The sequence below is a fragment of the Galeopterus variegatus genome, unplaced genomic scaffold (assembly GCF_000696425.1).
Source record: "Galeopterus variegatus unplaced genomic scaffold, G_variegatus-3.0.2 Scaffold1005, whole genome shotgun sequence".
NCBI classification, from domain to species: domain Eukaryota; kingdom Metazoa; phylum Chordata; class Mammalia; order Dermoptera; family Cynocephalidae; genus Galeopterus; species Galeopterus variegatus.
In genome coordinates this window covers 51,743-60,460 of record NW_007727116.1, presented here as the reverse complement: position 1 = coordinate 60,460, position 8,718 = coordinate 51,743, and positions in this window count along the sequence as shown.

The window sequence follows — 8,718 nt, the reverse complement described above, 5'->3', positions numbered from 1 at the left end:
GAGTGGGCCCTTATGACTGCCTGAACCAACAGAGGATAGTGGAAGTGACACTGTGACTTCTGAGGTTAGGTCATAAAAGTGCCATGTTCTCTTGGGACACTTGCTCCTGGAACTCATTTACCATGCTGACAGTAAGCCAAATAGCCTAGGAAGAGGTCCACGTGGAGGGGGACTGAGGCCTCTAGTCCTCAGACCTGGTGAGCTCCCATCCTACCACCCACACCAAATTTCCAGATATGAGAGTTAGGCGTCTTGGAAGTGATCCTCCAGTCCCCACTGGAGCCCCCTCAGTTGACACTGTGTTAAGCAGAGGTAAGCCGCCCCTGTAAGTCTTGCCTCAATTCTGCATTTGTGAGATAAGCAAATGATTATTTTTTCTAAGCCACTAGGTTTTGAAGTGGTTCGCTTGCAGAAAATACATAACTAGAACCCTAGGGGATGACTGGCAGTCCTATGAAGTGCCATGTAAGTAGTGACTCATAGGTGAGCCAGGCAGGGTTCCAGGCATCCTGTGACCCTGTCACTCGCTCTTCTACCCATGTCTCTTTAGTTNGGTGAGCTCCCATCCTACCACCCACACCAAATTTCCAGATATGAGAGTAAGGCGTCTTGGAAGTGATCCTCCAGTCCCCACTGGAGCCCCCTCAGTTGATACTGTGTTAAGCAGAGGTAAGCCGCCCCTGTAAGTCTTGCCTCAATTCTGCATTTGTGAGATAAGCAAATGATTATTTTTTCTAAGCCACTAGGTTTTGAAGTGGTTCGCTTGCAGAAAATACATAACTAGAACCCTAGGGGATGACTGGCAGTCCTATGAAGTGCCATGTAAGTAGTGACTCATAGGTGAGCCAGGCAGGGTTCCAGGCATCCTGTGACCCTGTCACTCGCTCTTCTACCCATGTCTCTTTAGTTTATGAGTCTTTGCAGGTCTTCAGGCAGAGAGAACGGTTTCCATGGAGCTAGTCTCGAAGAACCAAACCCAAAGGGCACAGAGAAGTGGACTTGGGCTGGATGTCACTGAGGCAAGAGAGAGAGAGAGAGAGAGAGAGAGAGAATTCTCTATGCTCAAAAGACAGCATCAGCGTAGGGTCAGAGCTCTTTTAAAGCACTTGGAGGCCAGTTTCCCCTAAGATTGAATTAAGTTAAAAGAGGAAGTCTGGGGCCGGCCCGGTGGCGCACTGCTACAGTGCACCGCTTGGGAAGCGCGGCGGTGCTCCCGCCGAGGGTTCGGATCCCACATACAGACCAGCCGCTCACTGGCTGAGCGAGGTGCGGGAGCAACACCGAGGGTTGCGATCCCGTTGCCGGTCCCGGCCCGGAACGGGCGTGACACTGAGGGTTGCAATCCGTTGCCCGTCACAAAAAAAGACAAAAAAAAAAAAGAGGAAGTCTGCTTGGATTCACTTGAAATAAAGCTGCTGGGATGAAATCAATGTAAAAACGAGACTGGAGAAATGGTGACAGTGGAGGGAAGAGATCAGTCCTGTGTGGGGGCTTGTGGTGCAATGTGGAAAGAATGCTGTAATCTGAATGAAACACTAGCGATCGTAAGCACCGGGTGTCAGCACCACTGTCGAGGAGGAGCGTGACTGGGATGGTCTTGACCCACAGGGGCTGTGGGTGGTGGGAGGAGGTAGGGAAGCCGAGAGCATCTGCTGGAGAAAACCATCCCCAGAAGCAGGGAGGACAGCTCACCAGGCAGTTACCCTCGGACTCACGCTCATCGGGGGCTTGGTATTTGACAACATGGGAGACACCTACTCACATGAGATGTGGCCTGAGGGACAGGGCACACTTCCACCAACCGTAGGCACTCTCAGGACAAGCTGCTCAATGCCCCCACGACAAGGGTCTTAAACCTTTAAGTGGCCGGGGTTCAGATTTTAGTCTGTAAAGCACACTGCGACATGTGTCCTCCTGGTGCCCCTCTTATGCCTGCCCAGGTAGAACAGAGGCTGCCTGGACTCTGGTTATGCTTCTTGTTCTGCAAGCCCCGGGGGGAGTGAGGGTTTCTTACTCACGCTGCAGATGCCTGGAAACTGCTAATTGATTGGACGGATGAACTCATGCCTGTGGGAAGGAGCCCAGCACCCAGTGGCACAGGAGAGCCTACAGAGGTCCAGCGCTCAAGGGGGTGGGGACACTGGGAGGGCAGGTTGCAGGAAATTAAGGCCTTGCGTAGGTCCTTCTAAGTCAAGCTCTAATAGGCAGGAAGTCGAACTGGTCTTTCTCAATCTCCCTCTCCCTGCTCTCGGGGAGGTGCCAGAGAGCAGGGAAAGTGGCTGGCAGAAAATCAGGAGTTGCAGGAACCCAAATGACCTCCTAACTGGAGCTTCAAGGGAGCTAGGCCTGTGTTTCTGTAGAACCGCCTTCTACACCCTTCTGGAGCCACCCCCTCCTCTCTGCCAGTCCAGCCTTGTGGTCTCCCAGCCCAGGCGGTGTGGGGTGCTGCTAGCAGAGGGACCATGGCTGCTGTAGGGCAGCCTCTCAATCAGGGGACCCTGCCAGGGCCTGCTTGCCACACCCTGAGTCAGTTACCTCTGGTTAACCCAGAGTCAGTGAGAGCAGGAAACCCCAGATGTCACCATGAAATTGGGACATTTTCAAGCTAAAACAGACCTAGGTGATATTGTTCAAGCCCTTCATTTCACAGCCAGGGAAACCAGGGACCAGAAATGTTAAACAGCTTGTCAGAGGTGGTGGAGCAGGGTTTACCTTCCTCCCACTACAGCCTTGTAGTCGGCAGCACTTCAGAGTGGGTCTAAGGAGCTTGGAAGTCAGACAGCGTTAAAGCGGACCTTCGACAGTGGCGAGGCGGGCGTCTTCCCCCACCGCCCCCCTTTGCTCATCCTCCCCAAGGTGGAAGGAAATGGGTTTTCTATTCTTTTTATTCCTTTGTTTATCTCCCTCCCACCTCACAATGGGGAGGGAGGATTTTAACAGAATTACCCATCGAAATTTTGCTATGATACCATGCACATGGCAAAAAAAGACTTGTTTGTACAGTGGAGATCCCTCTCAGTGGAATGAAGGTGTCCAGGTGTTCTTTCAATGTTGCCCCCCAAAGAGAACCCCCGGTACTGAGGAAGTGACCTCATTCAGAACTAGGGTCTGTGCAAATGTAATGAAGATATGAGTTAAAATGAGGTCCTACTGGAATAGGGTGGGCCCTTGATCCAAAGTAACCAGTGTCTTTATAGGAAGAGGAAAGGGCTGGCTAGTTGGCTTAGTTGGTTAGGGCGTGGTGCTGATAATACCAGCGTCCAGGGTTCAATCCCCGCACCAGCCACAAAAAAGAAATGGAGAGAAGAGACACAGCCCCAGACGCAGAGAGGAGAACATGTTGTGACCGTGGAGGCAGCGATGGCAGCGAGGCTGCCACAAGCCCCCGAACGCCTGGGACCACTGGAACTGGAAGAGGCAGGAAGGGTCTCCCCCTGGAGTCTTCGGAGGGGCCGTGGCCCTGCCCACACCTTGACTTCAGACTTTCAGACTTGCAGCCTCCAGAACCGTGAGAGAGTAGTTTGAAGCCCCCTGGTTAGAGATGCTGTCCTTTGTTAGGACAGACCTAGCAAACGAAGCCACAGGCCGGTGGACTTGTCAGCTGGAACCCAGGAGGCTGAGGCGGCACGAAGCCAGGACTGTGGGGAGGGGGACCACGGAGGAAGCACTCTCAGGTGGTGACTGAAGGACAGTGAGACAGCAGCAGGCACTGCTGGGCTGTGTTGGGTCCTTCCTGGCTGGCGATCAGCTGAGCCCATTTCCTTTCCAGCCATTATGGGGCTTCGCAGTAGGGGGTGGGGGGCACGGAGAATTGATGTGTAGAAATGGAGTCACTGAAGCCATCTCGGGCTGGTCCCATCCCCTTTGAACTTGCACCTCCTCAGTCAGCAGCTGACAACCGTCGAGAACTGTCCCCTGCCATTTCACCTGTCAGCCGACCTGAACTCCCCAAGGGGATGAGCCCCGCCGTCCCCGTGCCCCTCGCTGGTCCCCGCCAGTGCTGTGAGCGTGTTCGGCATGTAGGGGTCTCGCAATACGTACCAACTGCTTGGTTGCTTTGATATCACAGCAGGAGTACATAATGTGCTGTTGGAGGCTTGTTTAATTTTAAACATTCCTGGCCAATCTGTTTAGAGCATAGCGCTATCTTTACACTCCTGCGCAGAGGATAAGTCGTGTGACAAACAGACTGCAGGTCACATCTACTCAGTGTCCTCAAGCCACGGGCAGTGTTGCCACCGAGCTGTGCAGAACCTTCCAATCTCGGCTTTTCTTGTTTCTATTTTCAAGGTGCTTCTGATCTTAGGGAATGCCCGTCTGGCCTTCTCTCCTGCCTGTGCCGACTCCCTCCCAGTCTCCACCCTGACCACCCGGTTACTCATCTTCTCTCTTTATTTGCCTTTTTGTTTTCATTGTGTTCATACATGGAGAAGCTTCACTCCTTCCTCCGTCCTTACTGTCCTCTCCCTGGGCTGTAGGTGCTAATCGAATTCAGTTCTTTTTATTTTCCCAGGATTCTTATGCAGATACAAACACACTTACACATGTGTTTATATACCCTTTCCATTTCTTCGATATCATACTATATTCACTATTTGTCTATCTTGCTTTATTTGTACTTTATTGAGATATAACATATACAGTAAAATGCACAAAAACAAGTGCACAGGCCAATGAATTATTTTCCTTTTTCAAAATGTATTTTTCTTGTGTGACTTTAAAAAAGCAGCTTTAGTGAGGCAAAACTGATGCATAATAATAAACTGCACATACGTATACACCCGTGAACCAGCACCACAGTCAAAAGAGTGAACATATGGACGCCCTCAGAGGCTTCCCCTGGCCTCCGTATTTTCTTATTTGCTGGGAACACTGAACAGATCGAGCTGGGCTGAAGACATCTAGCATTAAGCTGATTTGCACCCTCGTGGTTAATTCTTAGAGGCTCTTCTCGCTTCTTAAGAACCCAGGAGATAAGTAACAAAATTTAAGTCTTTACTACTGTTAAGTCTTATTAATTGCCTGAATTTATGATGATAAAACATTTGACTTCAAGGGACTTTGATAAAATTAATTTGAAGGTATCAGCGTTAGAAAAGTAACTTTGTCAATCTGTAAAGCTTCTGGTGTCCAAGCTTCTGGTCCTGGGCAGTTTGGTTCAAATTATCAAGGACTCTTGGAAAAAGAAGTAGAATTTCTATGTAACGTCAGTACTTCCTTTTGTTTATAGGCCATATTTCTGGAAGGAAGGAAATGAACACTTATTAAGCACCTTCTATGTGTCAGGCACTTTATGTAAAGTATGTAATTTAATCCTCAACAGTAATCTGTGACAGAGATGGAATTATCAGCATTTTTTTTAGTAGAAGAGGAAATAAGATCTGAGAGTCTAAGCAACTTGCCTAAGGTGACACGATAAATGACCTGAGCTGGAGGTGAAACCCAGAGCTACGTTATTTTAGAGCCCGTCCTTTTTATATCATGGCTATACCCTCTGCGACCCCTAGACAATATTAACAGTTGATAGATAGATGGATAGATAAATGTGGATACACACACATGTACACCCGTCTGTCAGGACGTGCTGTATGTTACAGTGCATTCATTTCCAAAGGCCTTAAGAAAAAAATGTAGCCGTCTATAGCACCATGGAGGCAACCTCTACTCATAAGATACATGCATTAGTGTATTTTGACTATTGATATAAATTTACGTGTATTGATTTGTTCCCCATTTTTTAAGTTAACAAGTACTGAGAAGTCATTATGGCCTGAGAATTGTGCTCTGCACCTTAGCAGAGACAAAATAAGGCAAAGACTGTACCATGTTGCTGGAGCAGTGAGGCAGAAACAGGAAATCGTGGGCAGTGACTGTCAGGGCAGGGAGGGTTCCAGAAAGGGCCTGCCTGGAGGGAGGAAGGTTGGAGGACGTGAAGTTGCATGTGTAGTCGGGGATCGGAATATCTAGAGCTTTAAAAAACAGACAATAACGTTCCGATGAGTAGCTCAGGTTGACACGGAAGGCTAGTAGTTGAACTCGTCTCAGTCTCAGGCATCCTGGACAGTCTTACGTCTTACCAGCCTCTGCATTCTGCAGAAGCTGAAATCTCCGTATGGCAGGAGCCAGTCTTGGTCAGCTGCAAGGGAAGACAATAAGGGCCATGGTGTCAGTCAGGGTCCTTCAGGAAACCGACAACACACTCAAAAGGGCGATCGAAGAGAGTTCCATGGAGGGGCCATTTACAAAGGTGGAGCACATTTATTTATTTACCGTTTTCTGTTTTTAAATTTATGTTAAGGTGGGACAAGTTTAGAGGAAAGCAACAAGGACGGAGAAGCTCCAGTGAAAGCATCAGTAGGAAGCCACTGCCACCCGCAAGAGTGAGGGGCCAGGGGTGGAGGGAGGGACCAGGACTGGTGATGGCAGTGGTGGCGGTGTGCTGAACTTCAGGTGGGAGAGCACAGCCACGGCCAGGGCAGGGGATCAACGCGTCTTCAGATCACTTGTCTGGTCCCCCCTGTTGGTCAAAACCAACAGGAAGCCAGAGGTCATTGGAGCTGTGTGGCTGCAGGAGGTCAGTCTCCTGGGGCACAGTGCAGAGAGGAAGAGGACAGAGGGTGGGTCTGATGAGACAGATGGAGAATCTCCAGTGCAAAACCTGGGCTGGGGGTATCTGGGAAGGCTTCTCTGGACAGTGCATCAAAGGAGCCATCCCAGGTGCCCTGGAATCTCAGCGTCTGAAAGTCGCTCCCTGTTATACCCCAACAGTTTGCTCTGGTTCTCAACAGAAGCTCTATAAACCCAGGGTTTTATTCTTTACTGTAGTCATCATTTCCTGCAGAACACAGATACAAGTGCCAGCTGTTCAGCTCAAGCCCTGCTGAAGAGGCGGTAACGGGTCTATTCTTAGTGATTACATTGTGGTGGGTTAGCAGCTTGACATTCAAGGTAGTGGGTGCCTAACTCTGAATGATGGTGGGGTTTATTGGTTTGAAAGAGGTCCTCCTAATTAACTCATTATCTTGCTGGAGAGGCAGTTGCATTTTGGCTCCAGCTTTTAAATGATAGTAGCTCTATTTCCGACTTGCTTGGAAACTATTATTAACTATTATTTCAAACAATACACTTGCATATTTGACAATCCAGAAACCAAATTTAGCCATGTAAATTATAGACAACTGCTCTCTTATAATGTCACTGTGATTTCCCAATTGTTAAGAAATGGAAGATTAACAAAGCCAACTTTAGATGCTTAAAACAGTATTTGATGTAAGAAATCATTTCCCCCCAAAGATGCATAGACCTGTAGAATGTTCCCAGAGCTGTCTGGAAGATAACTAATGTTTCTTTCAAAGGAAGGGAAGTTGTTGAACATCAAATATATGCAAAAGCCCTTCATAACTGGAAGTGCCACCAACTTACTAAGGAATTATGTTGAAACTAAGGGAAACCTAAGAGGTCATTTAGATGATTTAAATATCACCCTTTTCCCTGTTCTCCCAACCCCCCCAAGACAATGTTAATCATGTTAGACTGACCTTTAGCATATGTGATTTTAATGAAAGACAAGACGTTTCTCTGCTTCTGAGTACATCTCAAACTATTTGTCAAAGTAATGGTTTCTCATCAAAGCTCTTGCACCTACTTGTGAAGAAGAAGATGTCTGACCTTTGAAAAATATTCCATGGGTCTGAATCATCTAAGTATACTGTAGCTTCATTCTTGCAGATGAGAGAAACCAAGAAGAGTTCGGATAATGCAGAAATCTGTTAAAACGACCGGATTTGAATCACACTTGCTGGGATCCCAAGTTACTTAACCTCTGTGACCTTCAGTCTTCTCATCTTTAAACCAAGAATAATACTGTCCTGCATGCTTCTTATAAACAGTAAAGGGATTTGTGTGTGAGCACAGTGTTCAGTAAATGAGCATTAAGGTAAGGTATTTGTTACATAGAATATAGTGAAAGAACACAACCACAGTAATTCATGAGCCTTCTCAGAATTCAGGGCTCTGCACTGAGAAGGCAGTATTGGCAGAAGACCTAGGAGACAAAGAGAATATTGTCATGTACATGGAATCTGAAAACATGTCGTGATTTCTAACAAACCAGTGTAGCATATGCCAACTTAAGGGTGCTGTGCATCTGTTTTCAAACTCATCTCTTGAGCTACCACAACCAGCTTGGCTGTAATTACCTGACCAGCCAAGTTCAGGGACCACAATAATGGAACAGTGATTGTCGTAGTACTGACTCTTCCTGCAAAATGATTAGTATGACTGGTCTGCTGCCAGTACTTGGGGAAATGATACTTCTAGACATGGGAGGATGTTGATATGAAAATTGTGATCTTGCTATGATGGAGAAGCTTCAAGATTTAAATAGCTTCAATCTCAGTTTCAGTATGACAGAAACTCTGTAAATTCAGCGTCTTTGTTGCAGTACTGTTCAGACCTCTCTGCCCAGCTCCAGAGATCTGCTGAACTTGAACCTTTGCGGAGAAGAGTGATGTATAGTTTATATTTTTTTGATTTTTTAAAATAATCACAATGGGTAATCATTGTTTTGTAATTTACACATACTTGATTCATCATACTTGATTTATCATTTGCCTGGTGATAGAATTTATAATGATTTTATAAAAATTTATATTTATGGCCGGCCCGGTGGCGCACTGCTACAGTGCGCCGCTTGGGAGCGCGGCGGCGCTCCCGCCG